Source organism: Felis catus, chromosome C1, assembly GCF_018350175.1.
Source record: "Felis catus isolate Fca126 chromosome C1, F.catus_Fca126_mat1.0, whole genome shotgun sequence".
In the NCBI taxonomy this organism is placed as follows: Eukaryota; Metazoa; Chordata; class Mammalia; order Carnivora; family Felidae; genus Felis; species Felis catus.
Window position 1 is genome coordinate 39,717,766 of NC_058375.1, and position 22,611 is coordinate 39,740,376.

Consider the following 22,611-nt stretch of genomic DNA (forward strand, 5'->3'; position numbering starts at 1 on the left):
ACTTCAACCAGGTCACGATCTCACGGTCCGTGAGTTCGAGCCCCGCGTCAGGCTCTGGGCTGATGGCTCAGAGCCTGGAGCCTGTTTCCAATTCTGTGTCTCCCTCTCTCTCTGCCCCTCCCCCGTTCATGCTCTGTCTCTCTCTGTCCCAAAAATAAATAAACGTTGAAAAAAAAATTTTTTTAAAAAAGAAAGGATATAGAGTCAGGGGCCTTTCCAAGAGAAGAGAATAATGAGAAAAACTATAGAAAAAAGTACATTTAATATACAGAGACTACAGCACTGAGTAAATAGAGTGGAATGAAGCAAAGGAAGACTAGAAATAAAGGCTGAGTCCATACTAAAGGGTCTTAAATACCATGTTGAAGAAACTTTATTTCATTCTAAGTGAACTGGGAAGTTAAAATTTTTAAGTAGGCAGTAACGTGATTCAAATTATGCTTCAGGAAAATGAATTGCATGAAAATATATACAATATATGGAAAAGACAGAGGCTTGAGGAAGAAAGGTAAATTTGGAAATTACTGCAATAGTCCTAGCAGCCTGAACTAAGAAATCATGGTAGGAAAGAAGAAGGTAGAACACTATGATATCCATACACTTTGTTAAAACATGGAGTTAGCAAAAAAGCAAAGGTAATTCAGAATCCAGATCTGATTCCAGAATATGTGTTCTTTCCCTTATACCACACTGCCTCCACCATGTTACACGTCACAGTGCTGGGCACAAAAGTATATATTGGGTCCAAAAAATATATATTGGCTCTTTGTTGTGGTTGCTGCTAAGTATTTTTTTTAGTTTATTTTTGACAGAGACAGAGTGCGAGCATGAGCTGGGGACGGACAGAGAGAGAAGGAGACACAGAATCCAAACCAGGCTCCAGGCTCCAAGCTGTCAGCGCAGAGCCTGATGCAAAGCTCGAACTCACGAACCATAAGATCATGACCTGGGCAGAAGTCAGTCACTTAACTGACTGAGCCACCCAGGCACCCTGATTGCTGCTAAGTATTTAAATATTGTACAGAAGCAATCGCTGCACATAATTAATAGTTAATAAATATCTTTTGAGTGAAGTCTCGAAGAGGAAAATGAAATTCTTAAGAAAAATTAAACGCTTGGGGCACCTGGACGGCTCCGTTGGTTAAGTGTTCGACTTTGGCTCAGGTCATGATCTCATAGCTTGTGAGTTAGAGCCCCAAGTCGGGTTCTGTGCTGACAGATCAGAACCTGGAGCCTGCTTCACATTCTGTGTCTCCCCTTCTCTCTGCCCCTCCCTTGCTTATTCTCTCTCTCTCTCTCTCTCTCTCTCTCTCTCTCTCTCTCCCCTCTCTCTCAAAAATAAATAAACATTAAAAAAAGAAAAAGAAAAACTGGAACCTATAGACATACACATTGAAGGAATATATCCATTGTGTTGCTTCAATTACAATCATTCCCCTTCTGGGGTACTGCTAAAACACTCATAATTCACATTTGCTAAATTCTGATTATTTGGGCATAGTACTACATCTAAGATAGAACAGGAAGGAGAAATATACATAGGAGTGCCTCTAAGCATGATTGTTACTAGCACCTATACTCTGGGGCTGTTAAGAGCAGGAACCACAAGGCTATATGCATGAATGTGTACATTTGGGAACAGACGGTTATGACATTGATAATGATACACTAAATATATCTTCATGCAGTGAAACAGATGCATTCATCACCATTTTTTCCACCTAAGGAACACTGACATGCAAGTTCAAGGCTAGGAAGAAAAGACTACAAGTTCATTCACAGGTGTCTCACATAACCTATGAACACTCACATTAAGGAAAGGAGCACTGGGCTAAATGCTTATTGCAGGGATGTTGATATTAGGGAACTATTGAAGTATCTGCGCATGAAATAGTCACTAAGGTGTTTAAAATGTATCACTTAAATCTTGTTACACAAATCATCTTTTCTCTTTCTCCTGGGCTTCCTTGATAAATATTAATTTTCTACCCTTAGACTAATTAATTTACTATTCACTCATTCCACATTTACTGGAGAGCAACTATGTGACAGATACTATACCAAGCTACACTACAGGAAAGAGAGTCTAAGATAAGAGATAAGAGTCTAAGATTAGAGATAAAGTCTAATTGTCCAACAATAGCTGAAAATCTAATGGAAGGACCAACATGTAAATAAATCATTATAGTGCAATGAGAGAAGTAGATATATGAATATCCTAGATGAAATATATGGGAAAGAAGCCAGAACTATAAAAAAGTGCATTATCTGCAAGAATCTTTTTTAACTTTTTTTTAACAGTTATTTTTGAGAAACAGAGAGAAACAGAGCATGAGCGGGGTAGAGGCAGAGAGAGAGAGGGAGACACAGAATCTGAAGCAGGCTCCAGGCTCTGAGTTGTCAGCACAGAGCCCAACATGGGGCTCAAACCCACTAACCGTGAGATCATGACCTAAGCATAACTGGGACACTCAACCTACTGAGCCACCCAGGTGCCCCTGCAAGAATCTTAAACAACAGTTGATGAAGTATCAGGCTAGGGGAGAATCACAGAATGCTCCAGCTCCAAGGGAACTATAATTAATTTTTATTAAAAAAAAAAAAAAAAAAGCTACTACTGGCAAAATAATCCCCAGCCACTGTGTCAGAGTCAGATCATACATGAATAAACCCTGATCCCTGTCTACCCCAAGAAACCCACAACCCAACAGAAAAGCTCATGACTACTCACTAGTAGGCAGAAGCCATTAAAAAGTATATGAATATACAAAAAAAATTAAATTGAAAATTAGTATAGAATGTCACATCATTAGGATAGGATTTAAAAGCAACTCCTGATTAAGACATACTCCCATAATGGGGTGCCTGGGTGGCTCAGTCAGTTAAGCTTCTGACTTCAGCTCAGGTCATGACCTCGCAGTTTGTGAGTTCAAGCCCCGCATGGGCTCTGTGCTGTCAGCTCAGAACCTGGAGCCTGCTTCAGATTTTTTGTCTCCCTCTCTCTCCGTTTCTCCCCCTCTCAGACTCTCTCCTTCTCTCTCTCTCAAAAATAAACAAAGATTTTTAAAAAAGACATATTCGCCTACTATAAAGTCTGGAATATTCAATCACAAACTATGTCACATGACAAAACTGTCTACCCTTATCCCCTTCCATTCTCAAATCACATATTCTGACACCACCCCTTGCCTACAGGTAAAAATAACCACTCCCATCTTGGTAACTCTATCATACCCTATACAGATTCTACTCACTAGTACTTGACTCATTAATTCATTAATTCCTTTACTTGGTGAACTAGTATTTTTTGAATGCTCATTCTGTCTAAGACAGCATGCTACATATATAAAGCACTCAATAATATAGACACAATCCTGTTTTCATAGAGCTTAAATTTTTCTAGAGGCAGAGACATAACAATCAAATTTAAAAATAATTATATAACAAACCTGGTGATGTAAGTGCTAAGAACAAAAATAAAATGAGCTAAGAGGAATGGGAGAGATGAAAAGAGAGTACTGTACTAGTTATAGAGCCAGGAAAGACTTCCCTGATGTGATGACATTGTATCAGAGACCCAAATGAAGTAAAGGATGTACCATGTAAGTATCTTGGGGGCACAGCATTCCAGGCAGCAGAGTGCAAAGGCCCTGAGGTGAGAGCCTGCACAGTGTATTTAAAGAGCAGTCAGATGAGAAATGATGGTGACTTGAATACTATCAGCCCCTGTGGCTTTTTGGTGCAGTTACCTGAATTCCCCATGAAACTATGCGCTCCTTGACAGTATGAATCCAATCTTAGTTACTTTTGAGTCTCCACTGCCTAGAACAGAACCAAGCATAGTGGACACTCAATAAATATTTGGGTAATTAATGAGTAAGTATCCAATCCTTCTGTCCCTTGCTTGATTTACTTCCTGGTATTACTGATACATATGCACTACATCCTTCACTGGGATTTAAGTTTTTCTGAGAACAAGGACCAGGTCAGATATATATATATCTTTTCCTCTTCCCATCCCATACCTTCCTCCACTGCCTGGCAAGTGTACAGGACCAACAAAATAAATACAGGACCAACATACAATACAGGACCAACAAAAATAAAACCATTGAAAGGATATCTTGGTGCTGTGTTACCAAAAGTCACCTGTAATAGGGAATAAAGAGCAGAAATCCTAGACCAAAATTCTCTATGGAAACAAATGGTACAACAATATTGAGATGTAGGTAAGACAAACTTTCACCACATTTTTATGACTACCATCCCTAACACTCACCTGTACCACTTTATAGATGCAACTAGAGTCACACTGTCACATTTAAAGTATGCTTTCAGGATCCAGAGCTAGGTCAGAAGACAGTGATTCTAGAGAGGAAAGCCAGGGGCTCTGATGTACAGTACTCAAAAACCTAAAAATATTCAGCCATGATTTCAGGTGAAAAGTGTTCCAAAAGGTCTATCTGTGCAGGCAGTAATGTAGACCAAGCATAATTGCCACTTAGTCGCCCAGGGAAACCTGTCTATTCACATCTGGATCTCAGCTAGTTATTGGGAAAAGAAAATCTGGATATAGACATGGTGAAAATTAAGCCACCTAGCCTAGATTCCTATCAAGAAGACAATGGTTCAAGGCAATACCCCAGACTTAAAGAGATAATAATTCTAGTATTCTAAGCTTGGTATAACTGTAGCACAAAAAAAAAACTAGTTATCAAGAAAGAACCCAGTTCTGCAGACTATAGCAATGGAAATAATGCAAGAAATACTGCAACTTGTAAACTGGGTCTGGTTTATAGACCAAACCAGGTTTGGTCTCTTGCACATCAGATAGCAAGACAGCAAATAGTTACTATTTGGCAGCAACTCTGATACCACTCACAGACATTATGCTCTGCTCAAGACTGGCTAAGAACTGAGGCATATTGTGATGAAAGGCAAGGAGCCAGGAAGAGAAAAGGTATGCATGGCACTTGGTCCACAAAATCAGAAAACTGTCAGGCTGGAAAAAAAAAACAAACACTGCAGCCCAGCAAACCTAACTATTTAAGATATATCTATCACTTCCCCTCTACCTACAGCCCCTTTCTAGAGAGTCTGTCCTACCCATTGCCCTTAAAAGGCAGCCCTACATACCCAAGACTACCCTCTTTAACCAAAACTGACCAGACGCAACTGAGCCAATAACATTTTCCTTCTGATAATTTAGAATTGAAATATAAGATTGTGCTCATTAGATAATGTTTAGCAGGCCAAAATCAACAGTATGGCAACGAAAGCAACAAGCTGGAAACACAGGGAAAATAAAGAGAAAACAAACTCAAGACCATACTGGCCCAGGCATATATGAAATGAGGAAGAGGCTAGCCTGATAATTTTCTAGTCTCCTTTATGCCTACATATGGATTAAAAATATTTATGAGTGACTAATAATTCTTGGATAAAATTTCCCTTGAAAAATAGTCTTAATCTTTAGAATTTGGGGTATCTTTAATAATATGTAATTCTCATTTGCTATACTGTTATTTATAGTCCTGTGTTAAATATTCAGATTCAATTATAATTATTCTATTCCTAAATTATATTAAGTTATACTTTAAATATGATCCAATATCCCAGGATCCACAAATTTCAGGAAGAAAGCACACAAAGAAGAAAAATACATACCCTTCCCTTCAGAAATGAGCATCCAAATTTTACTTATAAAATTGCTTCCCATATTTTACCCTGTTTAGATGTATAAAAGGTTAACATCTAATTCCATTTACAATGCTGATCCAGCAAGAAAGAAATTAATTTGGCGTTAGAGTAGTAACATCAATTTCCCATGTATTTGAAGTAATGCATTTACTGGAAAGAGATTAATATCAATTCCATAAATCATTCACATGCTTTTTCCGGAGTTGGAGACATCTGAGTAATGTCATATATGTGAGCTGATATCACTTTGTGCATACTCCATTCATTAATCTATGCCTGAGGTTGCAGAATAGTTGTCAGAAGAAAATATAAAACTTGGAAAAGAATCAATCTTTCTGTTCTTAATTTTTTGTGATTTGTTTTAGGAAGGTAAGCCAAATGTTGTCTGAAATGCAATGACATTGGTCCATACTGGCAGTCAGTATTTTCAGGAAAAAATGTTGTTTTATTAAATCTGTTGTCAATTGTCATCCTACTGGTAACAACCACTTAATACACATATAATAAGACAACATGGAAATGTCAATGTAAAGATTCCATTAAGGATCTTTGATAAAATGTTGCCTGAAAAAAGAATGGAGTCTGAACCTCTTCCATAAACATCAGCTCTTCGTTGTTACTGCTGATTTCATAATCACACAATTTCAAGAGTTGTTTGTGCCTATATTAGGGTTCTCCACAGAAAGAGAACCATAAGGGGTGTGCATGTGTGCGTGCGTGTGTGTGTGCGTGTACAAAGAGATTTATTTTTAAAATTTTTTTTTCAACGTTTATTTATTTTTGGGACAGAGAGAGACAGAGCATGAATGGGGGAGGGGCAGAGAGAGAGGGAGACACAGAATCGGAAACAGGCTCCAGGCTCTGAGCCATCAGCCCAGAGCCCGACGCGGGCTCGAACTCACGGACCACCAGATCATGACCTGGCTGAAGTTGGAAGCTGAAGTCGGACGCTTAACCGACTGCGCCACCCAGGCGCCCCATACAAAGAGATTTATTATGAAGAATTGGCTCATACTACTATGGAGGGTAACAAATCCCACGATCCGAAATTGGCAAACCACAGTCCACAAGAGACAATGGTGTAGTTCCAGTCTAATGCCGTATCGCAAAACCTAGGAAGAGCCAATATTTCGGTTCAGCTGAACACAGAAAAATACTGATGTCCCTCCCAGCTCAAGGCACTCAGGTAAGAAATTTCCCCTCACTAAGGGAAGGTTCAGCCTTTTTGTTCTATTGAGGCTTTTAATTGATTACATAAGGCCATCCCACATTAGGGAGAGCAACCTGCTTTATTCAGTTTACCAATTTAAATGTTAATCTTATCCAGAAAAACCTTCATAGACACACCCAGAATAATGTTTTACCAAATGTCTGGGCATTCCATGGCCCAGTCAAGTTGAAAAATAAACTTTCACACTACTTTAGAGTCATCTATCAACTCCCAAAGTACAGGCCCCAAATCCCTTCATAACAAAGAATGAGAAAAACAAGACCCGGATGTGAGCTTGGGGTTCCTAATGCCCAATAAATATCAGTTATTTTTGACTAACTGATAATTACTAACCTAAACTTAAATCTTCCATTACAAGTCATCTGTGGCTAACAAAACTGCAGAAAAAAAGGAAGTATGTGATCCAATGGAAAGAACCCAGGCCTTTGAGTCAGATGAAGGTCATATCCTGGTTTTATTTTTTACTAAATTACCTAAATTTTGGCCCTCAGCGTCCTCACCTAAAATACTGCCTATTTCATAACATTCTTAGAATTAAAGATAAGGTAAGTAATGTTTCTTACATAGTGCCTCACATGTAATAGATGCTCAATATTTCCCTAACACATAAAAACACATGGGAGAATTCCACTTTTTGCCCTCCTGAAAATAGACATGGCCATATGACATGCTTTCGTAATACAATGTGAGTGGAAACTATTTATGATCATTCCAAGGGGTTTTTTTGTTACTTTAAAACCATAGTGAGAAATATCTCTCTTCCCACAAATTCACAAAAACAAAAGTTCTTATATTTTATAGTATATTAACAGCTTACAGAATATTTCCCTATCTTTTATCATTTGCATGTAATAGCAATATTGTCAACTAGGCAGGACAGGCTTCCTTACTCCATTTTAGTGATTAGATCACACACTCAGAAGTTAAGTGAGTTGCCCAAGGCTACATACATAAGAAGTTCCAGGTCTTCTGATTCCTAGGCAATAGCAATCTGTGAATGGGGGGGGGGGGGGGGGGGTAGTCACAGACAGCAAATTGTTTCATAAGATAATTCACTAACATGTTGAGTTGTTTTGGTGTTTTGTTTAGGATACTCCACATTAGACACAAACCCCTCCTATACAAACAGAAACACACACACACAAACCATACAAATTCTTCTCCAAGCCCTTTGAGATCTCATGCCTCAGAGGAGGTTCATATGATAGTAAAAAGGCAAAAGTAGCCTCTAACATTTCTCTTCCTCACATTACCCAGGATTATGCTAGTAGAAAAGGAGACTTCCACTGAAAACAGAGAAAGGAAGGAAACAATCCCACACATTGAAATAGTTATAGAAATCAAGGATCCCATGAGTGGTGATAGGAAGAGGTACTCCTGGGCAGTCCTCAGCAAAGGATGGTGGTGGAGGGCACCTAGGGAAGAAGACCTCTGGGCACTAGGGCTCTGTATCTAGGCAAAGGCCTCCATGAAGATCCCCATTCCCCGCTTGCAGTGAAGCATTACACCTTCAAGGAGCTACATGAGATTGGATGACAAGGATGTCATGTGCCCAGACATGTGAAAATCAGAAGCCCTCATCTCATTGACTAAGTATCACATACACCTCTTGGCATATTATGTAATGGGAGTGAAAGACATAGACCGTCAATGATGACGGGAAACTGAATTTCCTCAAATCCCAATGAGATGGATTGATTTAAATAAACTAAAATAACTTGGTATTTCTTGCTGAACATATGAACTAAGATCTATAGCTACAACATACAAACAGGCCAAAATGCTTCTTTAAACATATACTTCATTGTCAATTTCAAACCCATGATATTTTCTTGACCATTCCTAAAGGACTAAGTTCTCCAAATCCACAAATGTCATCCTTTCTACATTAACTGCTAGATACTCCAATTATCTACTTCCATCCATGAGGAACAACATATGGTATGTTACATCCAATCAGCCTTCCCAGATTAGATGTTCAAACCCCAAATGGGGAGTGAGTTAAAGCTTCCCAAAGTGGTAGTAGGTACATTCCATTTACTCCATTCAACGGGTCTCAAATTGCTTTCCTGTGAGCTAATACAGGACATAAGACTGCTTATTTGCTTGTACTCCAACTTGGAAATGCTCAGGTTGTCATGACTAAGCCAGCAAGCAAATGGATCAATGTTGAGTAACCAGGAACTAAGATATATGAGCACACGCTTTCAGGTCTGATAGACATGGGTTGCCTCCAGATTCTGCCACTTATTAGTTCTATGCAATTAAGGATGTCACTTAACTTCTATGAACCTCAATTTCCTTTTCCAAAGGTAGGAATAAAATGCTTACCCTCCATTTTGTCCAAAATTTATGAAAGACCATAAGAGAACGGAAAACACTTTGTTAACTACAAAACACTATATAAATATTAGGAATTGTTAGTTTTTCCACTTGGTCTTGCTGTTCTGGTTGTTATTTTCCTTCAGACCTAAGGTCAAACAAGGGGAACATGGTGAGTTCTTACATCTTCTTTATACATTTATCAGTCAATGCACATTTGGGCTCTTTCCATAATTTGGTTGTCATTGATAGCACTGCTGTACACATTGCCTTTTTTTTGTTGTTGTTTGATGGTGTCCTTCACTGTGCAAAAGCTTTTTATTTTGATGCAATACCAATAGTTTGTTTTTGCTTTTCTTTACCTTGCCTGAGGAGACAATTCTAGAAAAATGTTGCTATAACCAATGTCAAAAAAATTACTGCCTAGAATGTTTGGTTTCAGGTCTCACATTTAGGTCTTTAATCCAATGTGAGTTTATTTTTGTGTATGGTGTAAGAAAGCGATCCAGTTTCATTCTTTTGCATATACTTGTCCAGTTTTCCCAGCACTGTTCATTAATGAGACTGTCTTTTTCCCATCATATATTCTTGCCTTTGTCATAGATTAATTGGCCATAGAAATGTGGGTATATTTCTGGGCTCTCTATTCTGTTCCATTGGTCTTTGTGTCTATTTTGTGCCATTATTATACAGTTTTGATTACTATAGCTTTGTAGAATAGCTTGAAATCTAGGATTGTGATTATCTAAAGCTTTGTTCTTCTTTCTCAAGACTGCTTTTGCTAGTCAGGGTCTTTTGTGGTTCCATAGAAATTTTAGGATTATTTGTTCTACTTCTATGAAAAATGCTATTGGTATATTGATAGGGATTACACTGAACCTGTAGATTGCTTTAGGGAGTATGGACTCTGTAACAATATTAATTCTTACAATCATGAGGGGTATATCTTTCCATTGTTTGTATCATCTTCAATTTCTATTATTAATATCCTACTATTATTACTATTATTATCCTACTATTACTACTATCTATTATTAATATCCTATTAATATCACAGTATAGTTATTTCATTTCCTTCGTTAAGTTTATTTCTAGGTATTTTATCCTTTTTAATGCAATTATAAATGGGGGTGTTTCTTAGTTTCTCTTTCTGTTACTTTGTTATTAGAGTTTAAAAATTCAACAGATTTATGTATATTAATTTGGCATCCTATAACTTTACTGAACTTATTAGTTCCAGTAGTTTTTTGGTGGAGCCATTAGGCTTTTCTATATATAGTATCGTATCATCTGAAAATAATGAAACTTTTAATTCTTCCTTACCAATTGTATGCCTTTTACTGGTTGCTGTGGGTAGGACTTCCTGTATTATGTTGAATCAAAATAGTGAGAGTGGATATCTTTATCATGTTCCAGATTTTAAAAGAAAATCTGTTTTTCACCATTAAGTATTATGTTAGCTGTGACTTTGTCATATATGGCCTTTATTATGTTGAGGTATAATTAATTCCTCTAAACTCACTTTGGTGAGAGGTTGTATGATTAATGAATATTATACTTGTCAAATGCTTTTTCTGAATCTACTGAGATGATCATCGGGTTTTTATACTTCCTCTTGTTAATCTGGTGTATCACATTCATTGATTTGTGCCTATTGAACCATCTTTGCAATCCTGTGATAAATCGAACTTGATTGTGGTGAATGATCTTTTTAATGTATTATTGATTTTGGTTTTATAACATTTTCTTGAGGATTTTTGCATCTATGTTCATCAGAGATATTGACTTAGAGTTTTTTATTTTTGTAATGCCTCTGTCTGGTTTTAATATACGGGTAATGCTTGCCTTGTAGAATGAATTTGGAAGTTTTCTTTCCTCTTCTATTTTGTGGAATAGTTTGAGAAGAGTAGGTATTAACTCTTCTTTAAATCTTTGGTAGAATTCACCTGTTAAGCCATCAGATGCTAGATTTTTATTCATTGGGAGTTTTATGATAACCACCTCAATTTCATTATGAGTAATCAATCTGTTTACATTTTTGTACTTGCTTCTTGATTAGTTTTAAAGATTGCATGTTTCTAGAAATTTATCCAATTCTTCTAGTTTGTCCAATTTTTTGGCATATAATTTTTTATAATATTCTCTTATAATTCTTTATATTTCTGTGGATCAGTTGTTATTTCTTTTTTTTTTTAACATTTATTTATTTTTGAGACAGAGAGAGACAGAGCATGAACGGGGGGAGGGCCAGAGAGAGAGGGAGACACAGAATCTGAAGCAGGCTCCAGGCTCTGAGCTGTCAGCACAGAGCCTGATGCGGGGCTCGAACTTACGGACCGTGAGATCGTGACCTGAGCGAAGTCGGACGCTCAACCGACTGAGCCACCCAGGCGCCCCGGTTATTTCTCTTTCATTCAGATTTTACTTGAGTCCTCTTGTTTTTTGTTTTTTTGTTTGTTTTTTTTTTTATGAGTCTGGCTATTTATCAACTAAGTTTATCTTTTCAAAGAATCAGCTCTTGGTTTCATTGATTTTTTTTCTATTTATTTCTGCTTTTAAAATTTTTTTAACATTTATTTATTTTTGAGACAGAGAGAGACAGAGCATGAATGGGGGAGGGTCAGAGAGAGGGAGACACAGAATCCGAAACAGGCTCCAGGCTCTGAGCTGTCAGCACAGAGCCTGACGCGGGGCTCGAACTCACGGACCGCGAGATCATGACCTGAGCCGATGTCTGCCGCTTAACTGACTGAGCCACCCAGGCGCCCCTATTTATTTCTGCTTTAATCTTCATTATTTACTTCCTACTACTAAATTGGGGCTTTGTTTGTTCATATTTTTCTAGTTCCTTTAGGTGTAAGGTTATATTCTTTGAGACTTTGTTTCTTCAGATAAGCCTGTATGACTACAAACCTCCCTCCTAGGACTACTTTTGCTACATCCCAAAGATTTTGGGCTATTGTGTTTCTATTTTCATTTGTCTCCATGTAATTTTTTTTAATTGCCTTATATTTCTTAGTTCACTTATTGGTTATTTAGTACCATGTTGTTTACTATCCATGTATTTGTGTTTTTTCCAGTTTCTTTCTTGTTACTGTTTGCTAACTTCATAGTATTGTGATCAGAAAAGATGCTTGATATTTCGAAATCTTAAATTGATTAAGACTTGTTTTGTGGCCTAACATATCTTGCAGAATGTTTCATGTGTCCTCAAAAGGAATGTGTATTCTGTTTTTTAGATGGAATGCTCTGTATATGTATCTGTTAAGTCCATTTGTTCTAATGTATCATTCAAAGCCAATTCTCCCTTATACATTTTCTCTCTGGATGATCTATCCATTGATGTCCGGGGAGTGTTATAGTCCCCTACTATTAAACTAAGAACAGATACTACACTTAATCTTAGCCAAAAGGCAGGAAGCAATGGTGACAGAGAGTAGATACACATGTGGCGAGCATAGCATAATGTATAAACTTGTCAAATCACTGTCACGCACCTGAAACTAATGCAACATTATGTGTCAATTATACTAAAAATAAATAAATAAATAATTTTAAAGGCCCCTATTATTACTGTATTACCCTCTATTTTTCCCTTTAGGTCAGTTAATATTAACATTGTGTATTAGGTGTGCCTATGTTGGATGCATAGATGTTCACATTTGTTAGACCTTTTCACTGAATTAATCCTTTTATAATTATGTCTGTCTTTCTTTGTCTCTTGCTTTGGTTAAAACAGTCTTTGTTTTAAAGTCTATCTTGTGTGATATAAATATTACTGTTCTGGCATTTGTTCCTCCCTGATCCATCTGCATGGAATATCTTTTTACATCCATTCACTTTCAGTCTGTGTGTGTCCTTAGGTCTGAAATGAGTCTGCTGAAAGCAGCATATACATGGGTCTTGTTTTTTTTAATCCGTTCCATCATCGTATGTCTTTTGATTGGGGCATTTAGTCCATTTACATTTAAAGAAGTTATTGATAGTTACATATATACTGCAATTTTGTTGTTTTACATTAGTCTTATTTTTAAGTTTTTTATTTTTTTATTATTAATTTTAGTTAGTTAACACATAATGAAATATTAGTTTCAGAAATAGAATTCAATGATTCCTCATTACACACAACACCGAATGCTCATCACAAGTGCCCTCATTAATACCCATCACCCATCTAGCCCATCTCCCACTCACCTCCCTCCATTAGCCCTCAGTTTGTTCTGTATCATTAAGAGTATCTTGTGGTTTCTTTACCTTTCTTCAATATGTTCATCTCTTCTGTTTCTAAATTCTCTAATTCCACATCTGAGTGAAATTATATGGTATTTGTCTTTCTCTGATTGATTTCATTTAGCATAATACATTCTAGCTCTATCCATAAGGTTGCAAATGGCAAGATTTCATTCTTTTTGATGGCTGAGTAATGTTGAATTGAGTGTGTGTATGTGTATGGATTCTCTCCATAGTTTGGCTATTGTTGATAATGCTACTATAAACATCAGGGCATATGTACATCTTTGAATCTGTATTTTAGAAACCTTCAGGTAAAACCTAATAATGCAGTTTATGAATTGTAGGGTATTTTTATTTTTAGGTTTTTGAGGAACTTCCATACTGTTCTCCAAAGTTGCTGCATCAGTTTGAATTACCATCAACAGTGCAAAAGGGTTCTCTTTCTCCACATCCTTGCCAACACCTGTTGTTTCCTGTGTAGTTAATTTTAGTCATTCTGACAGGTGTAAAGTGGTATCTCATCATGGTTTGGATTTGTATTTCCCTAGTGATGAGTGATGGTGAGCATCCTTTCATATGTCATTAGACACCTGGATGTCTTGTTTGGAAAAGTATCTATTCATATCTTCTGTCCATTTCTTAACTGGATTACTTGTTTTTTGGGCATTTAGCTTAGGAAGTTCTTTATAGATCTTGGATAATAACCCTTTATCAGGTATGTCCTTGCAAATACCTTTTCCCATTGCAAAGGCTACCATTTAGTTTTGTTGATTGTTTCCTTCACTGTGCAGAAGCTTTTTATCTAGATAAAAGTTCCAATAGTCATATTTCCTTTTGTTTTTCTTACTTTCAGCGACATGGCTGGTAATAAGTTGCTCTGGCAGAGATCAAAGAAGTTGCTGCCTGTGTTCTCTAGGATTTGATGGTTTTTGTCTCACATTCAGGTCTTCCATCCATTTTGAATTTATTTTTGTGTATGGTGGAAGAAAGTGATATAGTTTCATTCTTCTGTACTTTGCTGTCCAGTATTCCCAAAACCCTTAGTTGAAGAACCTTTTTTCCATTGGATATTGTTTCCTACTTTGTCAAAGATGAGTTGACCATATAATTGTGGGTCCACTTCTGGGTCTTTAATCCTGTCCCATTGACCTCTATGTCTGTTTTTGTGCCAGGACCATACTGTCTTGATGACTACAGATTTATATCATACCTCAAAAACCAAAACTGTCATGCCTCTACTTTTATTTTTCTTTTCTAGGATTGCTTTAACTATTCAAGGCCCTCTGTGGTTCCAAAAAATATTTAAGATTGTTTGTTCTAGCTCTGCAAGAAATGCTAGTGTTATTTTTGTTAATATAATTTATTGTCAAATTAGCTAACATACAGTGTGTAGAGTGTGCTCTTGGTTTTGGGAGTAGATTCCCATGGGTCATCACTTATATACAACACCCAATGCTCATCCTTCCTCAGTGCTGATCATCCATTTTCCCCTCCCCCACCCCCAGCAACCCTCAGTTTATTGTCTATATTTAAGAGTCTCTTATGGTTTGCCTCCCCCCACCCCTGTTTGAAACTATTTTTTCCCTTTCTTTCTCCTATGGTCTTCTGTTAAGTTTCTCAAGTTCCAAAACATATGATGTCTGTCTTTCTCGGACTGACTTATTTCACTTAGCATAATACACTCCAATTCCATACACGTTGCTGCAAAAGGCATGATTTCATTCTTTCTCAGTGCCAAGCACTATTCCATTGCACATATAAACCACATCTTCTTTATCCATTCATCAGTTGATGGATGTTTAGGCTCTTTCCATAATTTGGCTAGTGTTGAAAGTGCTGCTATAAAATTGGGGTACAAGTGCCCCTATGCATCAGCACTCCTGTATCCCTTGGGTAAATTCCTAGCAGTGCTATTGCTGGGTCATGGGGTAGATCTATTTTCAATTTTTTGAGGAACCTCCACACTGTTTTCCAGAGTGGCTGCACAAGTTTGCATTCCCACTAACAGTGCAAGAGGGTTCCCGTTTCTCCACATCCTCGCCAGCACCTATAGTCTCCTGATTTGTTCATTTTAGCCACTCTGACCGGTGTGAGGTGGTGTCTCAGTGTGGTTTTGATTTGTATTTCTCTGATGAGAAGCGACATTGAGCATCTTTTCATGTGCCTGTTGGCCATCTGGATGTCTTCTTTAGAGAAGTGTCTATTCAGGTCTTCTGCCCATTTCTTCACTGGATTATTTGTTTTTCGGGTGTGGAGTTTGGTAAGTTCTTTATAGATTTTGGATACTAGCCCTTTGTCTGAATGTCATTTGCAAATATCTTTTCCTATTCCATCAGTTGCCTTTTAGTTTTGTTGATTGTTTCCTTTGTAGTGCAAAAGCTTTTTATCTTGATGAGGTCCCAATAGTTCATTTTTGCTTTTAATTCTCTTGCCTCTGGAGATGTGTCAAGTAAAAAATTGCTGCAGCTGAGATCAGAGAAGTTTATTTCTGCTTTCTCCTCTAGGGTTTTGATGGTTTCCTGTCTCACATTCAGGTCCTTTATCCATTTTGAGTTTATTTCTGTGAATGGTATAAGAAAGTGGTCTACTTTCATTCTTCTGCATGTTGCTGTCCAGTTCTCCCAGCACCATTTGTTAAAGAGACTGTCTTTTTTCCATTGGATATTCTTTCCTGCTTTGTCAAAGGTTAGTTGGCCATACCTTTGGAATGTTGGCCATACATTTGGAATGCTTTAAATATGACAGGAATACGCTTAGATGTGAGTTTTAAAAGGATCACTCTAGGGGCGCCTAGGTTAAGCATCCGACTTCAGCTCAGGTCATGATCTCATGGTCTGTGAGTTTGAGCCCTGCGCTGGGCTCTGTGCTATCAGTTCAGAGCCTGGAGCCTGCTTCAGATTCTGTCTCCCTCTCTCTCTGGCCCTCCCCCACTCACACTCTATCTCTATCAAAAAAATGAATAAACATTAAAAAAATTTTAAAGGGTCACTCTACATGCTGTGCTGAGAATGGATAATGGGGGTTGGGGAAGATGTATGGAAGGAAACAAGAAGAACAATAGTTCTGACAGATGTTGATGGTTTGAATGAAGGAGGCAGATAGAAAGAAATTAATGGATTCAGGATATTTAATAAGCATAATAATAATTTTCAATGGATGGATGGATGATGAGTTATTAGATAGGATACTCAAGATTTATAAAGATTAAAAGATAAGTAATCTGAACCTTGGAGAATGCCTTAAGGGTCACATGTGGATGAAAACAAGACTGGTACGTCAGAGAGGAGGCAGGTGAATGAGGATGAAAGAGTCAATGCTGCCAGGGAAAAAAATGTCAAAAAGTAAGGGTGATCATTAGAAATATCATTTGCTACACAGGAATCAAGAGGTAAGAGAGACCACCAAATTACATGACTAAAGTCTCTGGCAACCTTTCAGAGAACTATCTTGCTGGAACAGTGAGGATGCAAACCAGACTGAAAGGAAAAAGATGTTAATAGCTATATAGAGACATTGTTATTTTTACTGGAAATCTTTCTAAAATCACATTGTACATAATTTAATCTTACCTTTATGATAAAGAACAGATCTATTAAAGTTATATACTTAAATATTCTTGTTTACTTTTATATTTTCTGCCTCCTCCCTTCTGTAAGCTTGTCAACTTTGATTTCACACCAAAGATTATTTCTATCTCCTCAAGTTCCACCCTACCTACAAATTTCCAGAGCTGAAAACCCATATAATCAATATAGTTAAAACTGTGTCTACACAAGAAGAAATAAATGCTAAGTATCTCCTTTGAGAAGTAAGGTGCATGAACATTAGTGCATGTATTTTATAACTATTTTAACTATTGAAAGTTTTCCCACCATCCCACCCAAGTTATCAGTAATAGTCTCAAAAAATAAGGTTGCTGGATATGCGTTTGTTTCTATATATCAATACAGTCATGCTAAATTCTTCAACTTTGTATTCTATAATTTGAGGTCAATAGTTGAGAAAATACAATAAATGCACATCTAAGTAATTTCATCTGGTGAATTTCTACTCATTCTCAAACTAATTCTTTCAACAAATTTTTTTAAGGTTGTTTGTTTGGTTTTGGGTTTTTTTGGTTTTTTGTTTTGTTTTGTTTTTTTGAGAGAGAGAGAGAGCAAGTGAGCACATGCACAAGCCCAGGAAGGGCAGAGAGAGAGGGAGAGAGAGAATCCCAAGCAGGCCCCAGGCTGACAGCCCAATGTAGGGCTCGATCCCATGAATGGTGATATCATGTCCTGAGCCAAACTCAAGAGTCAGATGCTCAATTGACTGAGCCACCCAGGTGTCCCTTAACAAGTATTTATTGAGCACCTATCATGTGCCAGCCATTGTTCTAGGCATCAGGGTATGAAAGAAAAATTCCTACCTTCCTAGTTTATATGTTACTGGAGGAGACAATAAATAAAAAATATAAATAATAAAATGTATATTATATTAGATGGTGGTAAGTACTAAGAAGAAAAAATAAAGCAGATAGGGGATTAGGAAATGTCAGGAAATAAGAGTTGAAATTTTACACAGGGTCACAGAGACATTTGAGCAAAAAAAAAACAAAAAAGAACTGAAATGAATGAAAAAAACCATGCTTTCTGAAAAAACATTCCATGCAGAGTATTAAAGTATAATTCCTATATTACCTCTTTTAAAATGTCTTCCTCAATTGTCTCCCACCCTCCCCCCACCCCATTCCACCCCATCTATATACACAAAATGAATCACTTCCCTTTCTAGGCTTTCACTACTGACCACTGACTATCTGCTATGCTTCTGGCAATTCCAATCCATACAACAACCCCGTAAGATATTGTCATACCTGTCATAAGGATGCACTGAGGCTCTGCTCAAAGTACAGCAATCGAACAAAATTGAGATCACAAGGAAGGGGCTGTCTGGCAAAACCATAAAGGAAATATAGCCACTGCTGGACATGCTGCCCAAGATACAATGAGGGAGAAATACCCAGGCTTCTCCTTTCTACCTGCCCTTCAATCTCCTCCTACAATTTCCTATAAGCTGAACCTAGTCAGAATCCAGATGATAAGGGAGCCCGGGAAGTGCAAATATCAAGACGTTGGCCCCTGCAATACAGAGAAAAATGGGGAAACGATGATAAATCAAACAAACTGCAAACAGGTAGCCTGCACAAAATATCCTCATAGCTTCAGAAGGCAAGTCTATCTGAAAGCTGTATGAAACCCACAATTTGTATGGATTTTTCAATACTGCAATACACTATCAAAAGTAGAACTATTTTATAAACATTAAAGCATAAAACCACAGACAACATTCTAGTTTTGCTAATTAATGTAATTTTAAATTTATTTGCAAATGGAAAGCAATAATAATATAAAATTTTTAAATATTCCAATTTCAAGTGTATCATGTGGTTATCACTTGAAAAAGTATTTATGTTTAGATTTTAAACTATTACACACATATAATCATTCAAGTAGTGTCTTAAATCTTGGAAAGAAGAGGGCTATAAACAAACTCAATCAACCACATTTAATCAAGTGACATGTTCCCTTTTTTGGTAGTTATTTTACAACTAAAGCATAGGAGGGGTGTTTTATATGTATTGGAAGTCCCCTTCAAAACACTGTCAGATGATTTAAAAAGAGCAGCTGAAGATAAGTGCAAATAAGATTTTATTAAACATAGTTCATACTTCTTCAACTGTTGTTTCCAAGGCCCTTTGTTTCAGGACTGTTACTATTGGAAATGTCATCATACTTAGAGGAAAGTTATTTGGGAATGAAATCTTTTACTTCTTCCTTAAAGTGAAGTAGAAAAAATAGGAAAGAGAAAAACATACACGTAGATACATAGCCATATATATGCATATATAATTCAGTAAAGGGGTCAGAAATTTAAAATCAAATGAAAACCCAGGGCGCCTGGGTGGTCCAGTCGGTTAAGCATCTGACTTCAGGTCAGGTCATGATCTCCCAGTTGGTGAGTTCGAGCCCCACGTCAGGCTCTGTGCTGACAGCTCTGAGCCCCGAGCCTGCTTCAGATTCTGTATCTCCCTCTCTCTCTCTGCCCTTCCCCTTCTCTCTCTCTCTCTCTTTCTAAAATAAATAAACATTAAAAAAAATTTTTTAAAAAGAAAACCCTACAATAATAGAAGTTCAGCTTTGTTTCAATTATGAGTCAGAAGTAACAGAATTAAATTATTCATCTATAGTTTCATAGCTGCCAATACTTCTCCAACAGAATTTCTAGACACAATAAAACACTTTATATTTCATAACCATGCTGTTTTCTCCTAAATATGCTAATTTTTCCCTGAAAGAGATAATGGCCTTGAAGGGGGCATATTCTGGCATAAAATGATAATATCAATATGAAGCAAATTTTTATCAGATCTTATGTTAAAGACATTGTCAGATAAAAGCATTTGTATTTTATCCTAAGGACAACAGGGAGTCATGAAAGATTTCAACAATAAAGTAGTGTAATCCAATGATTTGCATTTTAGCTTTGGTAGCATTGTGCAAGATGGACCTGAAAGAGTTGGGGATAAACTTCAGAATCCAGTCAGAAAGCTTCCATACAAGTCCAGCAAACCTACTGAGGATGAAGTCTAGGGCTGAAGTTGTGGGGCTGAAAAGGTTGCAAGATTTTATAATCATTCATTTAATAACAAGCAGAGAGAAAACAGAGTACACTGCCTAATATTTTCTCTTACTATCATCTTTATGGGAAAAATTCCAGTAGGGACAAAAGACTAAACTCACTTGTCAAGGCCAAAACTTTGGATTAGCAAAGCAAGCAATGCAGCAATACATATAAATCAGGAGGGTCCACAGGGCAGAGATAGACACAGAATGAGGTTGTGGAGAGGAGGAGAGCAACCAGCAGAGAGACCCATTCAAGTCAGGTTCGGGATATAGACACATGGATGGTGTCATTACAATATGTGCTCTGGTAAAGCACATTTATTTCTTTAAGAATGAAGAAAAGAATGAGACATTACATATATATTAGAAATAAATTAATTAAATTATTTTTGTTGTTAAATTAATTATTTAAAAAGTTTTAGTGAGCCCTTACTCTTAGGAATACTCTTCATTTCTGAGAGTTAGTTATAGTTTGCCATTTCACTCTGGTAGCAGAGTGCCATTATCACTCTTGCATTTGGGTCTTTCTGGATATCATAAGAACCGGGTAGTTTTTCCCATTGCTAAAATTTATCAGGATAATTCTTACTAATCCTTTAATACTCAGCTCATTGGAGCCTCTTCTAAGAAGTCTGCCAATTTGCCACCCCACCATCCTACGATACCCTACTGAAAAAGACATGCTTTTGATATGCTTTCTCATTACACAGTACTTACCCCAATTAGAATTAGAGGTACTACACATCATGGTTAGCCTCTGACAGGCCCCAGGGTATGCCATTTGTCCCAGCATCCCTTCCAGGTTAGCACTTGTTCTGGACAAAAATATTTGCCTTAGACAATACATTTTGTCATCAACTTAATCACAGCCTCTGTCAGGGGAACCTGGGTGGCTCAGTCAGATATGAATCCAACATCAGCTTGGGTAATGATCTCAAGGTTCGTGAGTTCAAGCCCCATGTCAGGCAATGTGCTGACAGCTGAGAGCCTGGTATCTGCTTTGGATTCTGTGTCTCCCTCTCTCTGCCCCTCCCCACCTTGGGCTCTGACTCTCTTTCTCTCTCTCTCTCAAAAATAAATAAACATTAAAATTAAAAAAAAAAAATCACAGCCTCTATCAGTCTCTCCCACTTAACTCCTTTAAGCGAGGAACTGTGGGTTGTATTCCTCCCACGGGGTATAAAACATATCTGCTGATTGGTATATTCATAGAAAATAAAAAGTAAGATTCTACCACATCCCTCAAACAATGTAAATCAAGAGCTCTATCATAATTATAATAACACACAACTTTAAAACTCTTCTTCCTTAAACAGAGAAGTTTATCTAATTTCTGTGAGAATGAAGGGGCAGATTTTACAAACAGAAAATTCACTATTTATTTTTTTCTTAGAGAGGCTATAAACCTAGGCCTCATATACTATATGATTTGATTTTTAAATATTTGTAAATGTCTCTCAACATAATTTTCTGCAAGAGAACCTTTCTTAATTTAAAGGTTAATGGTCATAAGCCCTTGGTATGGAGTGATCAATTTTTCTGCTAATCTATTTTTCTGCTACATCACTTCATTCTTTAATTTAGGAAACTGAGTATCATATTTTTAACTTTAAGTTACAACAATCTTGTTTTCCTCAGAAATTATAAAGACCTAAATGCAAAATTTAAAAATATTGGAACTATTGCTAAATGCTTTATACTGAGATAAGCTTTTATATAAATTATGACCCGACATAGCACAAATGGTTACAAGCACAAATTCTGGAGTGAGGCCAACTGGGTCTGAACCCCAGGTCCACAACCTAGCAGCAGAGTGACCTTGGCAAAATTATCTAACCTCTTAGTGTCTGTTTCCTTACCTGTTAAATGAAAATAATAATAATAGAAGCTACCTCACAGGTTTGATATGAGAATTAAATGCATTACTTATGTCAAACACTTAGAAATTTGCATGACAGTAAATTCTATATTCATATTTAATACTATTGTTATTTTAATCATATCTAAATTGAGTTCAAACTCCAGTCTGATACTTGATTAGTTAACTGTAGAGTCATAGGCAAATTATTTAACGTCTCTAGGCCTCTACTTATTCATCTTTAAGACAGAATAATAATACCTACCTCAAAAGATATGAGGATTCAATGAGATAAAGTATGTAAAAGTATGTTGTGAGCTTCACAAAATGCCTATGTCTGACCATTTACTATTATGAGGCAGGCCCAGATACAAATCCTGGCTCTACCTCTTAAAAACAGTTTAATTTTAACATATGTTTATCCTCTCTAAGCCTGATTTTCTTTACCTGTGAATCAGCATTAATAATACTTACTCTAAAGAATTCTTGTCATAATTGTATTTATTTCATATACATTTATTGAACACCTATTATGTACCAGGCTCTGGACTAAGCATGATATATGGTGGTAACCAAGAGCTCCTACAGAGCTTCAGACATTT

General features: G+C 36.9%; 1 protein-coding gene and 1 pseudogene across 9 annotated transcripts in view; both read right to left on the reverse strand.

Annotated features, from left to right (window-relative positions):
* Nucleotides 1-22,611, reverse strand: part of LOC101099137 (AGBL carboxypeptidase 4) — a 1,457,496-nt gene that overhangs the window by 1,288,973 nt on the left and 145,912 nt on the right. The gene's annotated exons all lie outside the window — the stretch shown is intronic.
* LOC111561988 lies at nt 12,579-12,678 on the reverse strand (annotated as a pseudogene).